Below are 12054 nucleotides of genomic sequence, written 5' to 3'. Positions count from 1 at the left end.
ATATTTTATCTCTCATCATCACTGAAATAACTGCACAAAAGCTCGTAACCTGTCACCAGATCATAATTTATACACACATGCATATTACTTGACGCTGATCCAGCTACCTCAGAGCCAGCTTTCTGAGTGAACAGTATGTCTGACACTCCTGTTTCTATCTGCCAGCTGGGACTCCCTGATTGAACCAGATTAACAGCCCCAATCAGGGAACTGATATTCTCTGTGTCCCATCTGGCTAACCTTGTTACAATCACGAAGAGTAGAGACTGAACAAGGAAGGAAAATTGAATCACGATAGGAATAAATAAGTTCAGTGTAACAGCACCATCCTAATTAGCAAGTTTGACAACAAGGTGAAGGTTCGACCTGAGAGAAAGGAGTGCAGAATTTCAGAGGTAGTCAGGTTTATTCTTGCTACTCTGTTCATTTTATATACTATAGCTACTGCAATTATGATTGAACTGAACTGTGTTAAAATTTAAATAAAATTGTATCGAGCTGCTTTGTGATTTTTTTGGAACTTCGCTGCTGTTTTTTAGGAATTAAAACCTGTTGGCCACATGTTCTCATTCACCTGGTGTCAGCACTCGGGTATGATCGGTCACCTTCGTGTGCTTTCGGCACCATCGCTGCCCCTCACAAAGATGGCAGCAATGGGCAGTCAATCGTGACGAAAAGCCCCGACGAAAAGTCCCCTAACCGGATATTAGTTGGCTGAGAAAAACTCCTCGTGAAGTGAGACGCCGGTTGGGCGAAAACTCTGCTCTCTCGGAAGCGCCTTCATTCAGCAACACGCGAGAGGAAGATCTCCGGGAAATAGGGTTGAGGCATGATCCTGTGGGGTCGAATCATCAGGCGCTTGGGGTGGTCGGTCACAGGGGTCCTTTATGAGCCGGGTCGCAGTGGTGGTTGTTGCTGCTGGCGGGAGGCCTCCAGCAGTTTGCCGGCTCTTGGCCTAACTTCCCCCCCCCCCCCACCCCCACCCCCGCTGCAGCTTCATGAACAGGTAGGTCGCCAAAAACCAGCTTCCCATGAAGGCCATGAACCCCTGTCTCCATATCTAGGAGCCGCCGCAGCGTTGTCTTAATTCACTTGGACATTTCTGTCGGAGTCGCAGGCTTTGATCACATTATGTTTGTCTGTTTGTGTTTTGCATAGAGTTTATTTTTAAATTATTCACTCAAGGGACGTGGACATTGCTGGCTGGGCCCAACAATTTTTGTTGCCTATCTGAGTTCTGAGGAAGGACCCGAAATGTTATAACTCTGCTTTCTCTCTCCACAGATGCTGCCAGACCAGTTGAGTTTCTCCAGCAATTCCTGCTTTTTTCTGTTTCTGATTTCCGGCATCTGCAGTTTTGTTTTTAAAAATCTTTATTGCCCGTCCGTGGTTGACTTTGATTTATGGTGGTGGTGAGCTGCCTTCTTGAACCAATGCAGTCCATATGCTGAAAGATGACTTAAATACCTTTTTAGGGAGGGAATTCCAGGATTTTGACTCAGTGACAGAAAAGGAACAGCGGTGTATTTCTGGTCAGGATGGTGAGTGATTTGAAGGGGAATTTGCAGGTGGTGGTGTTCCCATGTATCTGCTGTCCTTGTCTTTCTAGATGGCTGTGGGTTTATTGAGACAACAAACAGAAATTGTTGGAGCAGCTGGGCAGGTCTGGCAGCACCAGTGGAGAGAAGAATACAGAGAGATGCTGCCAGACCTGCTGAGTTTCGTTGGCAAAATATGTTTTTGTTTCAGATCTCTGGCAGCCACAGTTATTTGTTTTATAATAGAATAGAGATTGGTTAATGGAAACCAAATGATGCAGTTTTCTAGGGGGTGCAGGAGCAGAGAGATATGGGGCAAGGAGTGGGATATATACACATAGACTTGAAGGCAAAAGCAAAATATTGCAGATGCTAGCAATCTGAATTTTTTTAAAAAATGAAAATGCTGGGGAAACTTGGCAAGCCAGGCAGCAATTGTGGAAAGAGAAACAGGATATGTGACAGGATATGTTCTTATCAAACCACACATCAATCTGACTTGGAAGTATATCACTGTTTCTCAGGTGTCAATATGTTAAAAGTCTCTGGCAACATTGTGGATCTACCTAAAGCAAATGGACTGCAGCGGTTCAAGAAGTTCAGCTCACCATTTCCACTCTGATAATTATGGATTGGAAAATAATGTTGACTTGGTCAGCAGAATCTACATTCCCTGTATGAAATTAAAAATGTATTTCATTGAATGTCTCTATACCACATGGACTGAAGGCAAGTTCAAGAAAGTAACTCCCCACCACCTCTGTTAAAGTGGAGATGGGCAATAAATGCTGGGCTAACCTGCTGTATCAATATCCCAAGAACAAAATTAACTTTGAAAAAGTTGAGAAGGCTACTTAAGATGCCAGCTGACTTCCCCTGACTGGATGAAAGGATTTGGAACCAAGGGTTTAATACTAAATCTTTACAAACCATTGGCCTCAGCTTGTGTTGTGTCTGTTCCACAAACCTATGTGGATGTACATACAAAACATGGATTGTTCACTACTGCCTTCTCGGCCAATTAGGTACGGGTAATAAATGATGGTCCAGCCAGCGATGCCCTGCGAAAGAATATTTTAAAAATTGTTCTGGTCATCAGATTTTATGGAAGGATGTCAGATCCATAGAGAATGATCTGAGAAAATTTACTGGAGCAATATGGGGATGAGGTGTTTAAATTATGCAGAAGGATGAAGAAGCTTGTGTTGCTCTGTTTAAAGCCCCAGAAGTATAAGTGGAGGTTCAGTAGAGGGTTTCAAAATTGAGGAATTTTGATAGATTTAGATATGGGGGAACTATAGGAAGGTTAAGAACCAGAAGAGATACTGATTATGTACTTTTGTAAGTGACAGTTGGCAAAAGAGATGAGTTCTTTACATGAAGTGTGTTGTGATCATCTGGAAGGCACTGCCTGTCAGTAATTAAAGGATATTTAATAGTAGCTTTGAACAAGGAATTGGTATTGGATGTGTACTTGAAATCAAGAAAAATTGAAGTGATATGAGCAAAGAGCAAGGGAGTTCAATTAATTGACTGGCTTTTTCAAAGAGCCAAGTTTTGCCCTTCTGTGCTGTATGATTCCATGGTTCAAATACGATACTGAAATTATTCATATCTTTATTAATCTACATTTGCTAAATTGTTGATAATGTACCATTTTTATTTGGATGCCACCAACATCTGATACAGTTCCACCTGCAGCTGCAGAAATCTGCCATTTTAGGTGGAACTTCAAAAAGTTGTCAACTCTCACCCATAGCTCCAATCTCCCAAGTACATTAAAAGGAAAGTCCCTGAGTACTCTCACCAGGGGCAAAGCTCAAGAGCATCCACTAATGTATTGCGATATGACAATGTTAAGTATTTTTAAGGACCTCTCATATGTGATCCACAGTATTGTCTCCGAGGCAAACTTGCAATGCCGAGACTATTAAACCAAAATTTACCATTGTATTTTTCTGTTAGAAAAAAGAAAAGATCCATATGTAACTTTGCTCATCTCTTTAAGGTCAGAATGTCTTGCTAATTGAAGTGAATGCAGTTCAATATCATTCAATTTACTAGCTGTATGGGCAGGACTTTTTTCCAGATTGGATTTCATTTTAATGAGATTTCCTTTTCTCTGGTGATTTACTAATCCCTATTCATTAACTAATCTTGGGTATGGCATATGAAGCACATTCTGTTTTTCCATGGGAAAGGAGACTGAAAGGCAAATGACATTGACCACTTTGACGGAGATTGAAAATAGCATTTTGGAATAAATTGGTGTCACTTACGCTTTGAACTTCATAATATATTTGCTCTGTTAAAGTAGTGGTATTTTAATTAATGGCATTTACTGCATCAGTGAAAGGAGATTTGCATTTATATGGGGCTTTTCATGATTATGGGCCATCTCAAAGTTTTTTATAATGTAATCTCTTTGTAATGCAGGAAGCATTGTTGCCAATTAATGCTTGCTGTTGATTTTTGTTTGGGTTTGTGATCACTGTTACCTAATAAAGGAAGTCAAAGATTTATTGCACTCTTCTGATGGTTTGAGAAGCAGCAGTTTAGACATTAGTTAATTAAGCAAAGAAAGGACCCATGAAAAATGACCAGTGCGGGAGCTATTCTGCAGAATGGAGGAGTAGAGGCAGTGCTACCCACCCTTTTGTGGTCTCTTATAGTCTTTGGTGGTCTTGGTACTCAATATTCTTTGTTCTTCCCTCTCGCTAATGTTGCAGAACTCCTGATCTTTCCCCAGTGAGGTGGTGTGTCTTGTCTCCCTATTAATAAACCTTACTTTGCGGTCTGCGCATAAATGCTATGTCAATCACCTGACACCTCTTGGCCAACAGCCATGGGGCAGCTACTCATGAGTCAAGATGACTATTGCCCCCTTGCTGCCTCCATTTGAAGGTGAGTTTTCATTCCTTCTAATCACAAAATCATCTTATTTTTGATATACTTCTTGGGTAATGGAGTAGAGTGAAGCACAAGTCCAAGATCTTGCTAATTCTTATGACCTTTCCTCTGGTGTCGTGGAAAGATTTGTTCACATTTTCAGAAGGCTAGTTACTAACGTGACACTGTCAGATGAGGTCCCAATGCTCGCAGGAAATAGAAATATCGAATGCTGAGTTAAAACATTTAAGAGGGCTCCCAATTTTCAACAGCAAACTGCCTCAAGCAGCAATGCCATAATGACTGAGTGATTGAATGGCTTTTGTGATTGAGGGATCACTATACTGGCAATAACTCCTGCTGTTCTTTGCATTGCTGCCCTGAGATCACTTGCATCCACCAGAGAAGGCCTTGTTTTAACATCTCATCCAGACGTTGGCATCCTCTGACCTTGATCAGCCATGATCGTATCAAATGATGCCACAGGCTCGAGGAGCTAAATAGCTGACTTCTGCTCCTATTCTTGCGCTGTACTCCTTCAGTCCTCCACTAGAGTACCTAGTCCTCCACTAGGTTTCTTTGTTGAACTCAAGCCATGGAGTGGGTTTTAACCCCACAGTAGGAATAAGGAATAATAATAGGCCAATTAGCACTTTGAGCTTTCTCTGCCCTTCAGATTGATCATGGCTGATCTGATTTTAACCTCAACTCCACGTTCCCTCAAGAATCTATCCATGTCTGCCTTAAAAATGTTTAAAGATTCTGCATCCACTACATTTTGAGGAAGGAAATTCCAAAGAATCTCAAACGTTGGACAGAAAAAAAAGTCTCTCTCTTAAATGGGCGTCCCCTTCATTCTAGATTGTCTCGCACAAGGACATCCTTTCAACATCTACCTGGTCAAGTCCCCTCAGGATCTTTTGTTTTAAACAAGTCACCTCTGATGCCTCTAAACTCCAGATGATACACCCCTAACCTCTCCTAGACAACACCTTCCAAACCCATGACCACTTCCACCTAGAAGGACAAGGACTGTAGATGTATGAAACACCACCAGCTGCAAGTTCCACTTCAAGCCACTCATCATCCTGACTTGGAAATGTATTGCCATTTCATCAGTGTTGCTGGGTCAGAATCCTAGAATTCCCTCCCTTAGGGCATTGTAGGTCAGCCAACAGCATGTGGATTGCAGTGGTTCACAAAGGAAGCTCACCATCACCTCAAGGGCAACTCGGGATAGGCAATTAAATTTGATTTTGATTTTATTGTCACGTGTCCATCTAGCAATCTGTCACTCTCTCTCTCTGCACCTTCTCTGCGGCTGTAACACTGTATTCTGCACTCTGTTCTGCAACACTGATGCACTTTATATGGTACGACCTGCCTGTAAAGCATGCAAAACAACACTTTTCACTATATCTCGGTAAATGTGACGACAATCAATCAATAAATCAAAGTTCACGTCCCATGAGTAAATATATATTTGAAGCTGAGAAAATTTATGCGCAGTTATATGAGGAATTAATGAAGGGGCAATCAGCTTCTGTGCTGGTTTAGAGAATGGCATTCTGTCTGGCGTTTTGGGTATTGTACTGGGATACTGTTGGGGTTAATGAGATTGTATTTTTACTGTGTTTCAAAATGTTTAAGTGTGTGTTATTTGTAAATAATTATATAAATAATTTAGTTTAGTTTATTTTATCCTAACTTCTGTTTTGCTGATAAGTCAGAATCTGCTGCATTGCTTCAGTGAAAAAACGTCTTGTTAAAACTGAAAAAAACAAAATATGATCTATCAAGTGAGATTTCAGTCTGGGATCTGATTTGCCTATCATAACACCTGCAGGGATCATAATACCAGATTTAGTTGCTGACTTCGAATTGAGTGGATCACTTTGCCACGATCAAACAATTGTCACTTCTGTTCGCTTCAAATTAAGTGTCAAATAGAGAATGCAGAATCAAGGGGTCAGAAGAATTGAAGGGAAGAGAGGAACTTGATCAAATTCCAACTAACAGAGAGGTAGAACTGAGTAAATTATTGGAACTGAACTTTGACAAGTCTCCGTGTTCTGACTGATTTCATGCTAGGATCTTAAAAGAAGTAGCTAGTGAGATAGTTAATGCATTGATTTAATTTTCCAAAACTCATCAGTTTCAAGGAAGGTTACTTTAGATTGGTAAATTATTATGCAATACCTTCTCCCAATAAGAGAGAAAGGCAGAAAGCAGGAAACTGCAGGCTATTTATCTTAACATTCTGTTGTAGGGAAAATGGTAGAAGCTGTTGTTAAAGATGTTATAACAGGGCATTTGGACAAGTTCAAGGTGATAAGGCAGAGTCAATGTGGTTTTGTCAAAGGAGTATCATGTTTAATTTACTAGAGTCCTTTGAAGTTGTAACTTGTGTTGTAAATAAAGGGGACCCAGGGGTGTTTTGTACTTAGATTTCTAGAAGCATTTGATCAGGTGCCACAAGGGTAATGGTGGAAGAATAAAAGCTCATGGTGAGGGCGTGATATATTGGCACGGATAGAAGGTTGGCTGTATAACAGAAAATAGGAATAAATAGGTCTTTTGCAGGCTGGCGGGATGTCACAAGTGGCATGTTGGAAGGGTCCGTGCTGGGGTCTCGACTCTTTACAATTTGTATAAATGATTTGGATGAAGGGAGCCAAAGGTAAGATAGATAGATTTGCTGATGATACAAACAAAGGTAGAAAGTGAGTTGTGAAGAGGACGTAAGATGTCTACAAAGGGACAAAGATAAGTTAACAGAGTGGACATTTTGGCAGAGAGAATAAAAAAGCACGTTATTTAAATGATAAGAAATTACACAGCTCTGACTTGCAACGCGATCTGATGTCATAGAGTATGAATTGCAGAAGGTTAGTATGCAAGTACAGCAAGTAATCAAGAAAGATAACAATACTGTTGCCAGGTGAATTGAGGTTGTAGACTTGCTCGCCGAGCCGGTGTGTTTGATTGCAGATGTTTCATCACCCTGCTAGGTAACACTGGCAGTGCACCTCCGGTGAAGCGTTGGTGTTCTGTCCCGCCTGTTATTTATATGTCTCGGTTTGCTGGGGTGGTTGGCATTACTTCTAGTTCTGTTTTTCAGCGGTTTGTGTATCGTTTCTGAGGCATTTGTGCAGGAAATACAATTGTTTGCGGGTTGCACTCGGATGGATGGCTTTTGTCTCCCATCTGTGGGCCAGTTTGAGGGTGTTGCACCCTCAGGTGTTTAAAGTTTTTGAGAAGATTTGTAGCTCGGGTTATGCATGAGGCTGTAGACTTGCTCGCCGAGCTGGTGGGTTTGGTTGCAAACATTTTGTCACCCTGCTAGGTAACATCGTCAGTGCGCCTCTAGTGAAGCATTGGTGTTCTATCCCACTTGTTATTTATATGCCTCGGTTTGCTGGGGTGGTTGGCATTACTTCCGGTTCTGTTTTTATACTGGTTTGTATGTAATAGTAGAGAAGCTAGGCATCAGTTATGCAGAGCATTGAGGAGACTGCATCTGGAGTGTTTTGGACAGTATTAGTCACTGAAATTTTTATTCTCAAGCTTGCATTTCTGTGAAGGAGAACATTTAGTTCTCAGTAGCATTGTGTGATGCACAGGGAATTACAACTGTGGCATGAATGCTGCTGGAAGAATTGAACTTATAAGCTAAAAGCATCAGAAGAAACATGGTGGCATTTTATAGTGACATGATTTGTGTCTGATACAGAATGCAGCTCAAAGGTAGTGCTAAACAGAGTGACCAGTAGTAGCACAGAATACAGGAAGGCTGATTTCTTATGGTGCTGCACTTTAAATTGATGGTACGATTGATAAAGGAAAAGTGGAAGACTCAGCTAATGTTTGAGTATCAGACTGGTATGACATGGGCAGAAGATGTGAAACAATAGATCGTGATCCTTGAGCAAGTGAAGGTAACCTATCATCTCTGATCTTGTTGCCAGAATCCCTTTCACTTAGGCTGTTAGCTGACCTAAGTGAATTGACTGAACAGCTTCACTAAATGTTAGTAAAAGGGAGAAGTTGTATGCTAAGATCAAGCCCTATTCTAGAGTTTAGTATAAACTCACTTGTTCAGTACATTCAAGGCTAAGACTGATAGATTGTTGTGTTAAGGGAATTAGAGATATGGATAGTGCAGTGGAGGGGATGTGGAAGATCAGCCATGATTTGCTTGGAATGGTGGTATAGGTCCAACTGATTCCACCATCAACTACCAGCAGCAGCAGTGGGTAGCTCCTTCACTGTGCACTGCAGAAATTCATGAGGCTTCATAGACAGTACCTTCCAAACTTACAATCACTTCAATCTTGAAGAATAAAGGCAACAGACACAGGAGAGCATCACCAGCTGTAAGCTCCCGTCCAAGCTACTCACCATCCTGTTTTGCAGATATATTGCCGTTCCTTCAGTGTCGCTCGGTCAAAATCCAGGAGCTCCCTTCCTGATGGCACTGTGGGTCTGCCTATACTAAATGGACTGCAGTGTTTCGAGAAAGCAGCTCACCACCACCTGCTGAAGGAGAATGAGCAATGGGAAATAAATGCTGGCCCATCCAGCGATACTCACATCCTATGAATGAATAATAAAAACATCTGTGATTATTAGAGAAATGTTAGTATTTAGTATAGTTAATAAACTCCATAACATCTGTCTCAACATGAGCCCAGTTTTTGTGGTGTATGATACATGAGCTAACATAGTGGGTACTACTCAGGCCATATTGTACTGACAAGAATCATCATCGTTTCTTTAAGCAACGTGTCAGTATTCAATTTTCCAGAGGAAGCAGACACAATCGGTCCATCCTTTTCTGGTAGATATGACCAGATACTTCTCGTAAAACCTTTACAAATCCTTTTGCTTCATGCATTCCATGGAGGTTGCTTTTTCCGGGCTGTCTCTGCACTAAGTATGAATAGGCCTGGCATATCCAAATTGAGATCTGTGTTGCAGCTTGTAGCAATGTTTGTGATCTAAACCATAAACAAACATGTTTGTAACTGTTAGTTTGATGCTTTTATCAATGGTTCTCAGTGCCAGAATGTTTCTGGAGGTGAAATCAGCCGAGACATCTACTTGTTGACATTGGCCATATTCCTTAAGAGAGAAGCTTATTAAACAGACTTGAAGTGGCAAGTTTGGCCTCGAGACCATCATTAGCTGAATTATGATGGTTGGAAGTGTTGCCCTGTGCCTGAGGTGTGAGAGGAACAGCCATTGAGGTGGTCAAAGTATTGTCTCTGAGCTGTATAACTAATCCTGGGTTGTCTTATAAACGGTGCATTGTTTGTCTGATATTTTCTTGAAAGTTAGTGTTCAAAGTTACAGCTGATCTTTAGCTGATTTTATCTTGTATGTTTTGTAGTTTTTGGTTTTGACTTTCTGTTACAAATCAAAGCTAACAGGTACCTGTAAAACCTAGATTTTTTCATCCAGTATTAAATACTGAATTAAAAACTGCTTTGCTCTGTGTTGTGAGTTTAGTGATTTTGAAAATAAACATCAAATGAATAAATGTAATTCCTAAGGTTTAAACTAATGGATTTCACTTGGATTCACTTGCAAGCTTCTAAAGCTTGCTGACGATAATACAAATGCACTGTTGCTTAATCGCCTTCTGACCTGAATGCAGTGGTATAATTTTCTGGCTAGAGGTTGTAATTCCCACCACTGAGATCGATGCAATCCACAATCTGTGATGGGGATGAGAAATGCATCACACACAGTTGGTTGCAAATCCACTCCTATGCCTTGGGTAATCACATTTGAAAAATACTTTTTATTGCTGCCTTATATTCATCTATCTCCTCACTGCTCACTAGCAGTAGCTGTTTTTCATGGGGAAACAATTTAAAACATTGCATGCTGAACCTGTAAAGGTCAGGAGTATTTGATAGTCAAATAAGAATTGGTCTCAGATTGAGCTGCAACAGGTGTTAAAACCTTGCTTCTAATTGTCATTGAAAAGTTTCTAAGATTTTTGATTTTATTCCTTAGGGTAGAGACTTTTGACCTTGGAATATATCATAAAATTTTACAAAAAACACTTTATACTTGGACTTGATATGTTCCACCTTCATTAACTTTGCCTCATCTGTAGATTTAGACATTATGTTGATGATTCTTAGCTCTACAGCATCTATAACAATATTGAAGAAAAAAGAAGTCCAGAAACCGATACCGATGAGCTTTCACAGTTTTGTAGGGGCAAGAGGAGACTGAGGGGATGGTATTCGATTGGTTTAAGCTGCTTGAAAGGACCTTGAACTGTTGGCAGCAGCCAATCTTGTGGTGGTCCCATGCAGGGACATGTTGGCCACAGAAGGTGCATTCGTTACGTGGCCCAACAGATTGATTGATTGTAAATCCTTCCAATGCACCTTATGGGAGGCAATAAGAGCAGGAGTTTCCTGGCCTGCCATCCTGCAGAAACCACAGCTTTACTTCTGTCTTTAAGTGTGGACCAATGCAATGGAAGACCATGGCCCCACTTTCAGTAAAGATGGATAGAATAAAAGACAAACTGACTATAGTAACAAATGATCACACTAACCCCTGCACCTCCAACATTTTCTCGCTATAGTTTGCTTTCAATTTTTCTATGTGGCCCTGCCACTCATTCCAGCACAGTAATGCCGTGAGGGAATAGGGAATGTGTGGTTTGGTATCTGTTACTTGGAAGAAGAGCTGACCAGAGCCAGCAATCCTTTCTATTTGGGAAGGGAGGTGATGGTGGCCTTGAAAGGGAGGAAGACAGTTTTGGAAGAGAGGAAGTCATTGAAAACATCAGCTGGCATGAAGGCCAAGAAGGGAAGTTGGATGATTAACATTGTGGTAAAAATGGAGTGAGGAGATTAAGGCATATCTTCATGGAGGAGTTGATGAAAAGGGAAAAACACGCAAGAAAATAAAGAAGGAGATAAGAGTTCAGGGTTATGGTAGAGATTGAGATCCTAATGTAACAATCTGTTACAAAATTCCATTACATTTTGTACAAATAAAGAGTAACTTATTAATACAGTGTGTTTCTGTATCTTGGTCCCTTACTTATTTTCCTATTGCACTGGAAATTTGAATCAGCAATGATTTACACAGGTCCATTTCATGTGGGTAGTTTGCAAAGTATTTTTTTGGTTAAGATATGACGGCAATATAGTTCAGTATCCTTCATTTAACCCATGTGTGTATAGAATGATTATTTTCAGGCTCTGGCTTGGGTAAATGGGAAGAATAAATTTTAAATTAAAAATTACCTCCTGTGCTTATAAAATAGCTACTAATTTCATACTTGAGTAATTTTTCACTAACCTTATCCAAGTGCTCAGTGCTAAATTGATAATAAAAGACAAGGTGCTTATTTGACTGTGTGGTGATTTTCACTACTTAGCCTGGTGCTATTGTTGCCTGTCATCCGTGTGTGTGCACTTTTCAACAGAATTGTTGGATATATTTTCGAAAGCCTGACTAGTTTATTTCTCAGATAGTAGGAACTGCAGATGCTGGAGAATCTGAGATAACCAGGTGTAGAGCTGGATGAACATCGCAGGCCAAGCAGCATCAGAGGAGCAGGAAGGCTGACGTTTCAGGCCTACCCCCTTCT

General features: G+C 40.7%; 1 protein-coding gene across 3 annotated transcripts in view; it reads left to right on the top strand.

The window, feature by feature from the left end:
* Positions 1–314: 314 nt before the first annotated feature.
* The window catches only part of LOC109913072 (A-kinase anchor protein 17A), a 35601-nt gene continuing 23861 nt past the window's right edge, over positions 315–12054 (top strand). For 2 of the 3 annotated variants that reach the window (XR_007262275.1, XM_048598112.1), the window contains exon 1: positions 315–395. The gene's annotated coding sequence lies outside the window, so the exon portion shown is untranslated. Of the gene's footprint in view, positions 396–976; positions 1007–12054 lie in introns of those variants that run through there. The other variant, XM_048598114.1, reaches the window with a different exon arrangement.

Source organism: Rhincodon typus, chromosome 6, assembly GCF_021869965.1.
Source record: "Rhincodon typus isolate 14 chromosome 6, sRhiTyp1.1, whole genome shotgun sequence".
NCBI classification, from domain to species: domain Eukaryota; kingdom Metazoa; phylum Chordata; class Chondrichthyes; order Orectolobiformes; family Rhincodontidae; genus Rhincodon; species Rhincodon typus.
The sequence above is the reverse complement of the archived record's forward strand: the minus strand, read 5'-3'. Positions and strand labels throughout refer to the sequence as shown.